This window comes from Eretmochelys imbricata, chromosome 28 (assembly GCF_965152235.1).
Source record: "Eretmochelys imbricata isolate rEreImb1 chromosome 28, rEreImb1.hap1, whole genome shotgun sequence".
NCBI classification, from domain to species: Eukaryota; Metazoa; Chordata; order Testudines; family Cheloniidae; genus Eretmochelys; species Eretmochelys imbricata.
The window spans coordinates 7220494-7236188 of record NC_135599.1 but is presented as its reverse complement, the minus strand read 5'-3'; the positions used below and the strand labels follow the sequence as shown (position 1 = coordinate 7236188).

At 49.1% G+C, this 15695-nt stretch overlaps 1 protein-coding gene across 1 annotated transcript in view; it reads left to right on the top strand.

Annotated features, from left to right (window-relative positions):
• The first annotated feature begins 255 nt into the window (after positions 1-255).
• The window catches only part of LOC144258249 (uncharacterized), a 63689-nt gene continuing 48249 nt past the window's right edge, over positions 256-15695 (top strand). Inside the window, exons 1-2 of the mRNA XM_077806666.1 lie at positions 256-332; positions 3492-3610. The gene's annotated coding sequence lies outside the window, so the exon portion shown is untranslated. The remainder of the gene's footprint in view (positions 333-3491; positions 3611-15695) is intronic.

Sequence of the window (15695 nt, the reverse complement as noted above, 5' to 3'; positions counted from 1 at the left end):
CCATAGCTCCATCTGGAACACGCGGCATTCACTGCCAGACGGGATGGGCGATTTTTCAGGGGCCCAGCTTGATATGCCTGGCTGGGGTGGATCCAGTTGGACGGGGGTCTGGGGCTCTGATAGTTTGGGATGTTCCTTTTTGCATAGTCAGTTTTTTCCCTTTATTGTTTTCCCCCTGCCTGTGCCCGAGGCCACTCTCTTCTTAACTTGCTTTTGTTATTTCAGTTCCAGTTTTTAAATGAGCTCTAATCATTGCAAAGCTGAATGAAAGATAAACCAAACAGAACCATTTGAATTTTGGCACATACCTGGTAGACCTACACCTCGTGAGGGTACGCTGTAATTACTTGGTTACCTATAGCATTTTCTGATGGGGTGGATGAAGCAATGTCAAAGAGCCAAAGTGCTTTTTAGGGCAAAAGGGCTTGTCAGGTGTTTGCTCTCTAGGGAGCATGCCACTGGCCAGTGCTTGCAGACTTTCAGGAGTGGGGGGCTGGATAGTATTTACTGATCTCAAAATAAAAGGTTAAGATGGCTGGTTCATAATATCCAATGAAATCTTCCAAACAATTATAGAAATAGACCCTAATGCTATTAAAACAACATGGTATTAATACTGATTCAAAACCGAAATTAAAATAACGAGATAAACACATGAGAACTGAATTGACACCTAACTTCCATGTCTTAATGCCTGAACTTTTGACACTCACACCATCTTTTTTTTTAAAGCTATGCACCGCACACAGTCAAGTTAATGAAGGAAAGCACACCAATTATTGACTGTGTTGCATTAGCAACTGATTAAGCACCTAATTAAAACTGTACCACTGTAAGTGGAAATGCCTCAACAGAGCTTCGCTCCAATGTGTTTAAATCTGAATGAAAAATTTCTAAATTAAATACATGGCAGGATGGTAAACGGGGAAAATACACAGAAGTGCCTCTACCGAGTCCTGTTGACTTCTTGTCCCAACCCCCTGCATAAGTTCTGGCCTCTTGGTCAACTCAGCTCCCAGTCCCACATCAGCTGTGCCCTCTCCTAGCCTAACCCGTTTCTACTGCAGTTCTTCATCCCCCTCGTCCGGGCAGGGGGTTGGCGCTGCAGCCCCTTAGACACCTGCATCAGTCACTGTCTCACATACTGGGGCTATTTAGATTTCAGGGAACAATTTATCAGCGTTACTGTCTCTGGGAGGTGGGAGAGAGGAGAGACTGAGACGGAGTTTGCTCCCCACACTCTGTAGGGCCATGTTCAACCCTGGTAGTCTCCATGTTACCTCATCCTCCACCCTCCCCCATGTGTCTCTGCTCATGTGTCAGAGTGTCACCTTCTGATCATAATGCCACTGGCCTCAGCAGAGCTCCCAGACAGGAGCTACATCACGATGGGGTTATGGTACTGAGAGTAAAATACATCCCAGGGAGGGTGTAATTATCCTCAAAGCAAGCATTAATTCTTTCACTTCCTAGACTGTAAAGTACTTCATTTCAAGTACACTTGAAAGGATTGATTTTTATTAATAAATTGCAGTAAATGTTGACTTCACTGTACACACAAAGATGAAAAATATTTATATAGGTAATATACAGAAATGCTTCTGGAGAAAGTTGAGTTTGATTTACGGATATTTACACTGTATATTTTGCGTGTGACATTGACAATTTGTGTTTGAACAGTTATAAAGATTTGGCTTTTCGAATCTCAACATTTACTGTAATTAAATAATTGTTGTCTGACCACCCCCATAACTTCCCACAGCTCTGAACACTGAAATTGTAAACATTAAAAAAGGGCTTTAAAATAACTATCGATATCATCTATTGAAATTAAAAAAAGAAATAGACAAAATTAATTTTGCCAAACCCACTTAACAGCAATCGCAATATGCTAGGGTTTGGAAATTCACAGCTAAGGCACCCAACCTTAATTCTGCCCTGAAGTGACACCAGGCAATACCATAGGGCTATGAATAAGTCAATTTAGTGTATAAAGTCCCAAATTAGATTATACCGATTTGTAAAGACACATGAGATCTTTCCCTCAGACCTTCACTGGGTTCTTTCTTTTATTGGTAATTCCCAGAAGTCAATAGATAAATAAGATTCTATCACTTATGAAGTGGCCGTTTCAGATTTTTGGGGAGTGTCTATTAATTTGCAAGAAGGGCCACGTGCTGGGAGAGACGGGGCCTTGTTTCATTTTAACTTGTGCATACTCAGCAGCTTCAGGAATTTGGTTCAAAGTATTTACATGTTTCCCTGGCCTGTTCTTAAAAGGGCTGCTGTAGACTGTGGGGAGGGGCAGGATCAGGAGCTGAGTCCCTTAGATATTTATAGCTCACTGGAAGAAGGATGGGGATTGGCGGGGGTGGGTCTCCGGGAATTTAGTAATAAACACACAAATATCATCATTCTTAATGAATTGTAATCTTATGATTCCCCTAACACGCTAATAAACTCTGGCCACCCCGGCAGTCCAGGGAGGGAGTATTAATAAACTCCTGTGGTCAGTGTGGAACCTAAGGGACAAGGATCTTTCAGTGGCTGGGTCAGAGTCACCCAGAGTGAAATTCACTTCACTGGGTAAATCCCTAGTTGCTGGGCTCTGCAGAGGGGTGGGGAGGTGAATTCCGTCCCCCATTCCTGGGTATGCACACCCCCCACAATCCTCACCCTGATCTCAGACACTACCGAAACCTGCCCCTGAGGTGATGGACCCACTTGGTGCTGCCAGAGCCATCTGCCATGGGACCCAGAGGGGGCAGAGGCCCAGCTCCAGAACTGCTACCCCAGCCCCCATGCTGTGCTGGAGTTCCCCTGGCTTTCCCGTCTGCAGATGGCTCTAGCTGTCTGGGGACCCAGCCCGTGCACCCACCACACACAAACTTTCTCGCCACACATATCCCAGGGTGGGGAAGGACCCTCTGGGGCTGGCTGCAGTCTCCCCTTGCTGCTGTGAGAGGAATGGGGTGGTCCCTCATATAAAACACACACCCACCCATGGGCAGATGGGAAATGTAGTTTCTTCCAGGGGATTGAAAATGTTTGATTTAGAGTCCTGAGCTCTCTCTTCCTGTTTGTCTCCTTCTGCCACTTTCAGATCTCTTGGAGAGACAAGGTGGGTGAGGGAATTTCTTTTAGGACCAATTAAAAAAAATACTTCTCTTTAATATCTTGGGACAAACATGGCTACAAGAACCCGTTCAGTCTCTCTCTTTTTCCCTTTGTACCTCCTCCCCTTCTTACTTCCCGCTCAGCTGAGACTGTCCCATATAATGGGGAAATTAGGGTTCACTCCTGTAATGACTGGGTCCTTCCAACACTAATGGGACACTAAAGCCTCTGTATGTCAGTGACAACAGCAGCTCTGGGACTCGGAGACATAGGGAGAAGAGATGGGAGTGAGCAGGTGATGTTTGTGCAGGGTGTGATTTACTCCTCACATGCAGAATTCACGTCCAGCACAGAATTTCTTTTTTTCCCTGCAGAAAATACATTCTGCCCGAGAAGTGCTGCATTTCCACGTTTCACCCACCAGAGGCCCCTGTGGCACCAGACCAGCCAGCAGCCAGCTGGGTTCATCAGAGCACTCTGCCTGCCGAGCCAGGTTAGGACAGACAGAGTGGGGCACATGGGACGGCGGGGGGCGTGTCACAGACTGGGGTCCAGAATGGCTAGTGAGGGGGACAGACTGGGGCATTGGCTCAGGAGATAGTGGGGTGACAGCACTGAGCCAGGGGTTGAATGGGAGGGGGGCTGCAGGGCCACATGGTGACAGGGCGAAGGGAGGTTCAGGGACCCATGGGGGGGTTTCAAGGCTGATTCCTCACTCCTATACTTTGAGTGCAGAAGTTGGGGGCCTGGAAGGATTCTAAACCTTAATACTGGCCACTCCAGGCTTGTATTTAACTCCCAAGGTTACAGGTTTTCTCTGACCTTGGGTGGGTAGATGCTGCCACCAGCCAAATGCAAAAACCGCTTTGAGAACTCAGGAAGGTGCACTTGGGAATTTCTTCCTGTGAGGTACCCTCAAGCCCTTTCACCCCCACTCCGGGGAAGAGCTGAGAAAGAAAACAAAGGAAATCAGCTGTCACCACCAGCTAATTAAACAACACGTGCACAAACCTCTTAGGACACAAAAATCCAATCCTGTTCTTAAAAAAGGTGAATTTTATTAAAAACCAAAAGAAAGGAAATACATCTGGAACTTCAACTTTTTGCTAGATTTAAAAAAAAACAAGTACAAGGATTAAGCGTCAAGATAGATCTCTTGAGGTCCAGCTTAAAGGTTACAAGCAAAAAAAAGAAACTGGGGTTAGCATAGAGCAGTCCACAAGCCATAAAGAAATAAAAGAGATAAACGTAATCACATCTTCCTAGGCATTTCCTGATCTACTTACATATCTGGGGTTTCAAATGAGTAGTTTCTAGGCATAAGCTGGTGATTTTTCAGCCCAAAGCTTTTTACAGCATAGTTCCAGCCCTGTCTCTGGGAGAAAAGCACAGTCAGAAAAAGGGGAAGTTTTTTTCCCCAATTTTAAAAAGTTCTAGCCTTCTTTTGGTCAGGTGCCCACTCCCTTCCTTTTACCTATGGACTTTTAAACCCTTTACAGGTAAAGCAAGTAGAGAACAGCTACTAACAGAGATTTTATAGCTAACTGGTTGGCTGGATGTCCATAAAAGGGAGCTCCCCCACCCTTCATTTATCACAGTGGGGCTGCAGGGACACATGGGGATGGGCGATGCTGGGACACACAGGGACAGGGACAGGGGCAGGTGCACCTGATTGAATGGGAGAGGCTTGTGATAAGCTAGGGTCTGCATGAGGGAGGCTCCCCAACTCCCTAACAATCTCTTCCCCTCCCAAAAATATCTGTTCCATACTTCTCCCACCTACACCAAACAACCCACCAGGTTAACTCCCAGACTCCTTCCCTCTCCCTCAACTCCTCTGTTGCCCCTGACTCCTCCAAGTCTTTGCACTGCTTCTGAGGGGTGTAGGAAATATGGTTTTGGGCGGGGGAGTGTCTGTATTGTTAGAGACATACTTAGTAACAGGTGTTTTGAAATAAATTACCAAAACAATTGAAACTGGCATGATTATATTTTATTTTAACAAATAAAATATGCAGAATTTTGCAGAATTTTAAAATTTTGTGTGTAGAATTTTTAAATTTTTTGGCACAGAATTCCCCCAGGAGTAGTGAGTGCTTGGTAAAATACAGGATGCTGCTGTCTTCTTTCTGATCTGGGAGTCTGGGCTGAGCAGTTGCTGCTCTCCAGTGGTGTCAATTTATTCACAATTTCTCTATTCTCCTCCACTGATTTTGTCCCCTTTTCTCTCTAAAGCTCCCATGCTTGTTTAAAAACACCTCAGATTTGGTGGGCTTTCCCACTCATTCTATCTGCAGGATTTGTCCTTGCTTCGGTGGGAAATTGTTGCCCTGAGCTATTCTCCAATGGGAAGAGAGTAAAGGTATGTCTACACTGGCAGAGTTACATCGCCAGCAGTTACAGCGCCACTCAGGGAGCGCTAAAGGGAAACTGCTGTTGTGTGTTCACACTGTCAGCTGCCCGCACAATAGCGTGTTCACGCTTGCAGCGGTGTTCGGAGCGGTGCACTCCGGGCTGCTGTCCTAGAGAACATCTCTTCCTCTTCTGCCACTAAGAGTTGTGGGAAAGTGGAGGGGATCGTGGACTGGGTCCTGTCCCAATGCCCCATAATGCATTGGTTCACATCCCAGCAATCCCTGTGCTTTCATCCGCATTTGGCACCATCTGTCAATGGTTTTTTGTACTGCACATTGTGCCTCTTTGGGCTCAGGAATGGATCCCGCACTGTTGACCAATATGCTGCTCGCTCTCACCAACACATCACAAGTGGCAGTGATGTCAGTCACTAACCAGTTCAGAGTGGGGAAGTCGACTGTTGGACTTGTGTTGACAGAAGTGTGCTGGGCCAGTAATCACATCCTGCTCTGGAAGACCATGACTCTGGGCTATGTGCGTGACCTTGTGGATGGCTTTGCACAAATGGGCTTCCCCTAACTGTGGAGGGGGATAGATGGCACTCATATTCCAATTCTGGAACCAGACCACCTAGCCACCAAGTACATTAATCACAAGGGGTATTTCTCTATGGTTCTCCAGGCGCTTGTGGATCACCATGGGCGTTTCACAGACATTAACACAGGCTGGTCCAGAAAGGTGCATGACACAAGCATCTTTTGGAACATTGGCCTGTTCAGGAAACTGCAAGCAGGGACTTTCTTTCCGGACCGGAAGATCACCATAGGGGAAGTCAAAATCCCCAATGTCATCCTGGGAGACCCTGCCTACCCCTTAATGCCATGCAGCAAGGAGCGGTTCAACAACAGGCTGACAAGTGCAGAATGACTGTTGAGTGTGCTTGTGGCCATTTAAAGGCCCGCTGGTGCTGCCTATATGGGAGACTGGACCCGGCTGATGACAATATTCTTATGCTTATAGCTGCGTGCTGTATGCTCCAGAATATTTGTGAAGGGAAGGGTGAAAGTTTCACTCAGGGCTGGACTGCTGAGGCTCAGTGCCTGGAGGCTGAATTTGAACAGCCAGAGACAAGGGCTATTAGAGGGGTGCAGCATGGGTCCAAAAGGATCAGGGATGCTGTGGCAGGGTGGCCCCCCCCAATATGCCTTGAAGGGCTTAAAACAGCCCTGGGAGAGGGCTGAGAGAGGGAGAAGCTGGGCTGTTCGTGAAAACAGCCATAGCTGTGGCCTGTGTAATTAGGGCCCAGCTGGCCCTTATAAGAGGGCAGTGGGCCAGAAGGAGACACTCTCTCTAGCTACATGGAGAGAGGAGGACCTGGATGCCTGGGAAGCTGAGGAGAGTACCTAGGGCAGGGCAGGGCAGGGCAGGGCAGGGCAGTGCTGGGGAAAGGCAGACGGAGCCGGGGAGCTCCAGCCTAGCAGAGCCCCAGGCTGCAGGCCCAGGTAAAGGCCCACAAAAGGGTACTAAGGCTGCAGAGGAGCAGCCCAGACCTAGACAGAGGCAGCTGGTCTGACCCCCCTTGCCGATGATGCGTGGTACAGACTGCAGTCTGCCCAAGGAGTGGGGGCTAGACGATGACTGACAGTAGCCACTGAGGCAAGGGAGGGTTAGGGGATTGGGGGTTCCCCTGGGGAAGGGGGACCCAGACTGAGGGGGTACTGCCAGGGCAAAGAACCATAATCTAGAAGGGCACCGGGGACCAGGATGGGCACGGGGCCAGCGGCAGGCAAGACACTGACTGGCAGAGGGCGCTCCTTGCTGAAAAGGGCGAATTCCCTGGACAACCAGCAGGGAGATGGGGGAAGGGAGGGTCCCAGGAGGAGGTGGGGTCCCGGCGTGGTTAGAGATTTGTGTATGTCCAGATATCATATCCAGCCTTATCCTTTGGAGTACAGTGCAGCGGGTACCGTACTTCAGCAGGGCTAAATTGCAGAGGGACGGGTATTGAGTGCAGTGGGTACTGGGCGTCCGCAGGGCTGGACTGTGATGGGGCAGGAGTGGAAGGCAGCGGGTACAGACTGGAGCCAGGAGGGTGATAAGAGTGTGTTGGCGGTGTCAGGGGGGTGCATGGGAAAGAGTTTTGTGACAATGGCTGCAGGGGAACTCCACAGAGTTTGCAGTACTAGTAGCCCCTGGAGCATGACCGCTTGGTGCTCCATAACATTTAAGAGCCGCTCCATGGCTTCATTCTGGTGCACCCCGTTCTCCTTTCGGTCCCTCTTCTTGCTGTCCGGCCACTCTTTCAATTCTTGTTTTTCGGCCACAGAGTGCATCATGACCTCATGCAGAAAGTTCTCTTTAGTTCTTGATGGCCACTTTCTAATTCTGCGTAGCCATTCAGCCGGCGATAAGAAAGAGGGAGGCTGGGCTCCCAAGGGCATATCTGTGAAGCCAAAATGCAACATTTTATAGAAGCAGTAATGTTTGCAACACAGAGACCACTGATTTAAAATATAGCCACTATTCACACACCTGTCACTAACTGGCTGACCCCAGGCAAGCACCCATGAGCCACAAGCCCCCCAAAATGGTAACAGCAGGGGCAGGGGAAATCACTGTTCCAGGACCATACTGTACACTGGACACGTGGCTCTTGGGGAGAGACAGCACTGTAGGGGGTGGGGGGCTCATAATCATTCCTGTGCCCATATTTTTCACAGGCTGTGTTCATTATGGAAGATATCTCACCGCTGAGGGTGAGCAGGGAATCACAGTAGGGTCTTCTCCAAGACTGCAGCTTCTGCCCTGGCCCTTATGTGGCTCGCCTGTGTGCAGCAATGGTTTCCCTTCCCCGCTCCGTGATGGCAGAGTGGCATGGGAAAGTTACCCTTAATTGGGCAAGAAATAAAGCAGAGTGGTCATTCTCTACTCGCAATAGGATGTGGAAGGGGCACAGAAGAAGCAAGTGTCCCCCAAACCCATGTTACCCAGTCCCCGACCATGACTCAAAGCTGCCCCCACCATATCTCAAACCTCTTCACTCCTCCAACAACCAGCTGCCAGTCTTCCCTTGCTGCTACCCACTCTTGACAGGCAGAAAACCTCCAAACTCTATCCCCTTCTCTTTGCCTCTTAAAGTTGCCTTGCCCAGGGCTTTGCTGCCTGTGTGAATGGCAGGCAGGGATGGGGAGTTATCACTTTCTGCGTATTTACTGAACATTCATCTAGTCACTGACCCCTTCATTAATGCAGAAGTAAGGCTGCCCAGCAGTATGTTGGGCCCTGCCAGAATGTCAAGTTCAGTAAAATTCAAACCTCTCAAAACTAGGAAATAGAGAGCTAATGTCCATGCCAGTGCAACCTTAACTCTGCCCCCTGGAGCTGGCAACAGCCACTGGGCGTTCTCTGCCTGCACTCCAGCTGCACGCTCTCTGTTAGGTGTGGCTGCACAGAAGGGTAGAGGTGTTAGTTAGAGCAACTTGGTGGAGGTGTGATTGTGATATGAGAAGATCTGGGTCTGAGTCCCCCCCGATGTGTGCGATGAAAGGAAAGAGGTCTAGGGGTACTTTGAGCTTCCAGTCTGTATCATTTCTGCACTGAGCTGGGCATGTTGTCGCGAGGAAACAGGGGACGGTTTGCCATGGGAATGATCAGCAGCGAGGTGGGATCTGAGAGCAGTCTGTGTGCTTAACGATGGGTAAGTGAATGTAGAATGTCAGCTGGAACCTGTGTGAGTAAGGATGAAAGAGGTGTTCAATTGACCAAGTGTGCGGCTGTTTCTGGGGAGCAGGCTCAGTGTCTGAGTGTAGAACGGGTGTTGGTAGCTCCTCAAGTACATTTGTGTAGGTAATAGATCTGCAAACTCCGCATCGCAGATTTCTTCATTTAAAAGAATTTAGAAGGTACATTTAAATGGTACCACATGGTTCACCTAAAACCAGATTCCGTCTTAGCAAAGACAAGGTGCTGGATTCTGTGCTAGAGTTGTCTTGTGCCATGTTTCTTTAGTGATAGGCACTATCTGCAATGGCTGGGTACGCATAGGTGTGTTGTGGGAGTATTGGGTCATTGCTCAAATCAGTCAGACAGGGCCGTCCTTACCCATGCGCAAACTATGCAGCTGCATAAAGCACCAGGAAATTTGGGGCATTTCCTGGTGCCCTGTGCAGCTGCGTGCTGCTCCAGTGGCCAGCCTGAACCGCTGGCCAGCTAAGCTGGCCAGGAAAGCTGCTCCTGCCCTGCACCAACTCCACCCCTTCTCCAGAGCCCGCTCCCCACCGCTTCCCACCCCTGCTCCACCACACCCCCACTCCACCCCTTCCCTGAGCTGTGTCTTGGGGGACTGCAGCAAGGGTCGGGTGCGCCTTGCTCTCACCAGGTGGTGGGAAATGAAGCGACCTGGCCCCAGCCTGCTCCACTCTGCCGGCTCCCACCCACACCACTGGTGAATGCTAGGGGTTGGTTCCCCCCATGTCCCAAGGCTGGGAGCCAGGGAAACACAATGGAGGGGGCTGGGGCTCGGTCACTCCACTTCCCACCACCCCGTGAGTGCAGGGTCAGGCCCGCAGTGCAATCACTGGGGGTCAGAAAGTGGAGTGAGTTGACCCCAACCCGCTCCGCTCCACTGGCTTGTGCTGGGGGGTGCTTTTCCCTTGCCCCCCAAGCCTGCTCCTTCCCCCCACAGACTGGATACAGCCCCCCCCCCAGAGGCCTGGGGCCAGACCCCCATGGAGGCCTGGGGCCATGCCCCCCGGGGGGGGCTGTGTAGGGCACCACAATGTCTAGGGACAGCCCTGCAGTCAGATTTAGGGTTACATTGGTGAGTGCCTTATCTCTATATTGCCTGGGTATTACAAGTTTGAGTTTTGCTGATCTCTCTTCTGGAGGGGTACCAGACACCTTGGGGCAACCTTAAATCCTGTGTTCATATAGTTTTTTGGAGGTGAATTTTCTAGCTCTTAACACAGAGCGATGTTGGCTGGAGGAATTTGTGGCCTTTTAGGCAGTTGTGGGTCTCAAGCAGGTTTGCAATGCAAGGCACAGAGAAGTGCCATGGTCTTACCCAAGGTCACCCAGCAGGTCTGTGGCAGAGCCAGGAATTATCCCCATCCAGTGCTCTCTCTACGTAGGTGCTGGGAGATTGTGAAGCTGCTCCCATCTCCTGTACTTTTTGTTGCAGTGGAATGGGAATAATGGTTATACTTTCAAATGTCTCTCTCCTTCTCCACCTCCTCCTTCTGCCACCAGTTCCAGCTCCTCCTCCCCTTCTTTCAAGTGTTTGTCAAGTTGGTAACAGAGCCAGAGAGAGAAATCTCTGACATGGTCTGTTCCCCAAGGTCTTGACAGTTTAATCATATGGTGGTTACGGTACCTAAAGTACATGAGAGAAGATGGTGTTTGTCTCTCTCTCCTTCTCCACCTCCTCCTCCTGCCGCCACTTCCTGTTCAGCCTTCCCTTCTTGTCCATACCCTCCAGCCCTCTGTTAGCACTGTAGAAGCAAGTAGCTGTCTCCTGTCCTAGGCTGCTGCACACACATATTACAGGCAGCAGCAGCAGCATACAATATGGTGCATGCCACCTTGGTGATGCAGGCTGAGCTGCACACTGAGCTGGGCCTCTCACTGCTACTTCCAGCTGGGCCTCCTGCCCCTAGTCCAGCCATGCCCTAGCTCTGCCCAGTCTGCCCCTCCTCAAAACAGGCCCCCTCCCCTATACATTCTGGCCCGTCCCTTCACATCATAAACAGGTGACATGTGCCTTTAAACTATTCATATTTTGGATTTCAGGTGATTAAATTTGTGTTACCTTCAGTTTCACCCTCTCCATCAATCCCCTCTCCCCCACCTCCCAGTTTCAGTTGTTTGGTGGTGCCTCAGATGGTTTTCCATTGATAGTTTGGGAGGGAGGAAGGCTGGTCACTTAATCCTTGTGTTACCTTGCCAGCTGACTAGTGAGAAGTGATGACTCCCTCTTGGGTGGATGGGCCAATCCCGGGGCCCGTTACCTCTCAGTGATTTATTTTCCATTCCAAATCCAGAAAGTAGATTTTCAATATAAATGCTTTGTTCCTTACATAGAATCATAGAATATCAGGGTTGGAAGGGACTGCAAGAGGTCATCTAGTCCAACCCCCTGCTCTAAGCAGGATCAATCCCCAACTAAATTATCCCAGCCAGGGCTTTGTCAAGCCTGACCTTAAAAACCTCAAAGGAAGGAGATTCCACCACCTCCCTAGGTAACGCACTCCAGTGCTTCACCACCCTCCTAGTGAAAAAGTTTTTCCTAATATCCAACCTAAACCTCCCCCACTGCAACTTAGACCATTACTCCTTGTCCTGTCGTCTGTTATCACTGAGAACAGTCTAGAGCCATCTTCTTTGGAACCCCCTTTCAGGTAGTTGAAAGCAGCTATCAAATCCCCCCTCATTCTTCTCTTCCGCAGACTAAACAATCCCAGTTCCCTCAGCCTTTCCTCATAAGTCATGTGTTGCAGTCCCCTCAACATTTTTGTTGCCCTCTGCTGCACTCTTTCCAATTTTTTCACATCCTGCTTGTAGTGTGGGGCCCAAAATTGGACACAGTACTCCAGATGAGGCCTCACCAATGTCAAATAGAGGGGAACGATCACATCCCTTGATCTGCTGACAATGCCCCCACTTATACAGCCCAAAATGCCGTTAGCCTTCTTGACAACAAGGGCACACTGTTGACTCATATCCAGCTTCTCATCCACTGTAACCCCTAGGTCCTTTTCTGCAGAACTGCTGCCGAGCCATTCGGTCCCTAGTCTGTAGCGGTGCATGGGATTCTTCCGTCCTAAGTGCAGGACTCTGCACTTGTCCTTGTTGAACCTCATCAGATTTCTCTTGGCCCAATCCTCTAATTTGCCTAGGTCCCTAGATATCTTATCCCTACCCTCCAGCATATCTACCTCTCTTCCAGTTTAGTGTCATCTGCAAACTTGCTGAGGGTGCAATCCACACCGTCCTCCAGATCATTAATGAAGGTATTGAACAAAACCGGCCCCAGGACCGACCCTTGGGGCACTCTGCTTGATACCGACTGCCAACTAAACATGGAGCCATTGATCACTACCCGTTGAGCCAGACAATCTAGCCAGCTTTCTATCCACCTTATAGTCCATTCATCCAGCCCATACTTCTTTAATTTGCTGGCAAGAATACTGTGGGAGACCATGTGAAAAGCTTTGCTAAAGTCAAGGAATAACATGTCCACTGCTTTCCCCTCATCCACAGAGCCAGTTATCTCGTCATAGAAGGCAATTAGATTAGTCAGGCATGACCTTCCCTTGGTGAATCCATGCTGACTATTCCGGATCACTTTCCTCTCCTCTAAGTGCTTCAGAATTGATTCCTTGAGGACCTGCTCCATGATTTTTCCAGGGACTGAGATGAGGCTGACTGGCCTATAGTTCCCAGGATCCTCCTTCTTCCCTTTTTTAAAGATGGGCACTACATTAGCCTTTTTCCAGTCATCCGGGACCTCCCCGATCGCCATGAGTTTCAAAGATAATGGCCAATGGCTCTGCAATCACATCCCCCAACTCCTTTAGCACTCTCAGATGCAACACATCCGGCCCCATGGACTTGTGCTCATCCAGCTTTTCTAAATAGTCCTGAACCACTTCTTTGTCCACAGAGGGCTGGTCACCTCCTCCCCATGCTATGCTGCCCAGCGCAGTAGTCTGGGAATTGACCTTGTTCATGAAGACAGAGGCAAAAAAAATATTGAGTACATTAGCTTTTTCCACATCCTCTGTCACTAGATTACCTCCCTCATTTAGTAAGGGGCCCACACTTTCCTTGACTTTATTCTTGTTGCTAACATACCTGAAGAAACCCTTCTTGTTACTCTTAACATCTCTTGCTAGCTGCAACCAAGTGTGATTTGGCCTTCCTGATTTCACTCCTGCATGCCTGAGCAATATTTTTATACTCCTCCCTGGTCATTTGTCCAGTCTTCCACTCCTTGTAAGCTTCTTTTTTGTGTTTAAGATCAGCAAGGATTTCACTATTAAGCCAAGCTGGTCGCCTGCCATATTTACTACTCTTTCTACACATCAGGATGGTTTGTCTCTGTAACCTCAATAAGGATTCTTTAAAATACAGCCAGGTCTCCTGGACTCCTTTCCCCCTCATGTTATTCTCCCAGGGGATCCTGCCCATCAGTTCCCTGAGGGAGTCAAAATCTGCTTTTCTGAAGTTCAGGGTCCGTATTCTGCTGCTCTCCTTTCTTCCCTGTGTCAGGATCCTGAACTCGACCATCTCATGGTCTCTGCCTCCCAGGTTCCCATCCACTTTTGCTTCCCCTACTAATTCTTCCCGGTTTGTGAGCAGCAGGTCAAGAAGAGCTCTGCCCCTAGTTGGTTCCTCCAGCACTTGCACAAGGAAATGGTCCCCTACCCTTTCCAAAAACTTCCTGGATTGTCTGTGCACCGCTGTATTGCTCTCCCAGCAGATATCAGAGTGATTGAAGTCTCCCTTGAGAACCAGGGCCTGCGATCTAGTAACTTCCGTTAGTTGCCGGAAGAAAGTTTCATCCACCTCATCTCCCTGGTCCAGTGGTCTACAGCAGACTCCCACCATGACATCACCCTTGTTGCTCACATTTCTAAACTTAATCCAGAGACTCTCAGGTTTTTCTGCAGTTTCATACCGGAGCTCTGAGCAGTCATATTGCTCTCTTACATACAATGCAACTCGCCCAGCTTTTCTGCCCTGCCTGTTGTTCCTGAACAGTTTATATCCATCCATGACAGTACTACAGTCATGTGAGTTATCGCACCAAGTCTCTGTTATTCCAATCACATCATAAGTCCTTGCCTGTGCCAGGACTTCCAGTTCTCCCTGCTTGTTTCCCAGGCTTCTTGCATTTGTGTATAGGCACTTGAGATAACTCGCTGATCGTCCCTCTTTCTCAGTATGAGGCAGGAGCCCTCCCCTCTCGCTCTTTCCTGCTCGTGCTTCACCCCCTTGTATCCCACTTCCCCACTTACCTCAGGGCTTTGGTCTCCTTCCCCCAGTGAACCTAGTTTAAAGCCCTCCTCAATAGGTTAGCCAGTCTGCTTGCAAAGATGCTCTTCCCTCTCTTCGTTGCATATGACCTATACGTTGATCTCTCAGTCATTATGAGTCTTGACCAGTTATGTGCTTTCTGTAAACACCTCACATGACATCCTCCAAGGGATGTGTTTGGTGTGATGGGTTTGTCAGGTGAGAGCTGCTGGCAAAGACAAAATGAACCTTTGCCAAGGGATCTCTGTGTCACTGTCTGACCCCCATAGGTCAGGAAGAGGACAACTTTCTGCCAATGGCCTTCACGACGGGTGCTGAGTTCACAGCAGTGTCCCTCGTTCCCTCTCCATTTCCGTTCGCGGAGTGCTGTCTGGGACACTGACCAGCTTCCTGCTCCCCAGGCCACCCCATATCTACTCCATGTGCCAGGCTTGTGGCAGCCCCCAGTGAGAAGCCATCCAGCCCATCAAACTGGTGCCAAACTCCTGGGCCTCAGGCCTTCTGGGCTGCACCTCTGTGAGTCCAATTTCTCCCTGCTCCAAGGGTGCTACAGGGGTGTGCCCTTCTACTGTGTCAGGCTCAACCCTCTGGCTGAGGCCTTGGGACACTTTCTTCCTCTCTCGGGTACCAGGTGAAACTGCAAAAGAGCCAACTGCTGGCAAACAAGGGTAAATAAAGGAACAAAAAAGAAAAGAAAGGGGAAAACAACTGTGTGAAGTCAAGAGCAGAACAACAGTCTTTTGTCTTCTTTAACATCCCATAATAGTAATAGTTTAACATCCCGTGTCAATGGATCTTTCCTGCCAGGCAGCATTTAATGCTGTCTGTTGCCAGTCAGCACTTCACATAGTTAAAGTCACTGTCCTGCCTGGTGATTTACATAGCCACAGAAGCTCACAATGCAACTGGTTCAGTTGTTCACAGACATGCTGGAAGGGCATAACGTGGGGGGTCCCGCGTGGATCAGTTCTGGATCCAGTTCTGTTCAATATCTTCATCAATAATTTAGATAATGGCATAGAGAGTACACTTACAAAGTTTGTGGATGATACCAAGCTGGGAGGGTTTGCAAGTGCTTTGGAGGAGAGGATTAAAATTCAAATGATCTGGACAGACTGGAGAAATGGTCTGAAGTAAATAGGATGAAATTCAATACGGACAAATGCAAAGTACTTCATTTAGGAAGG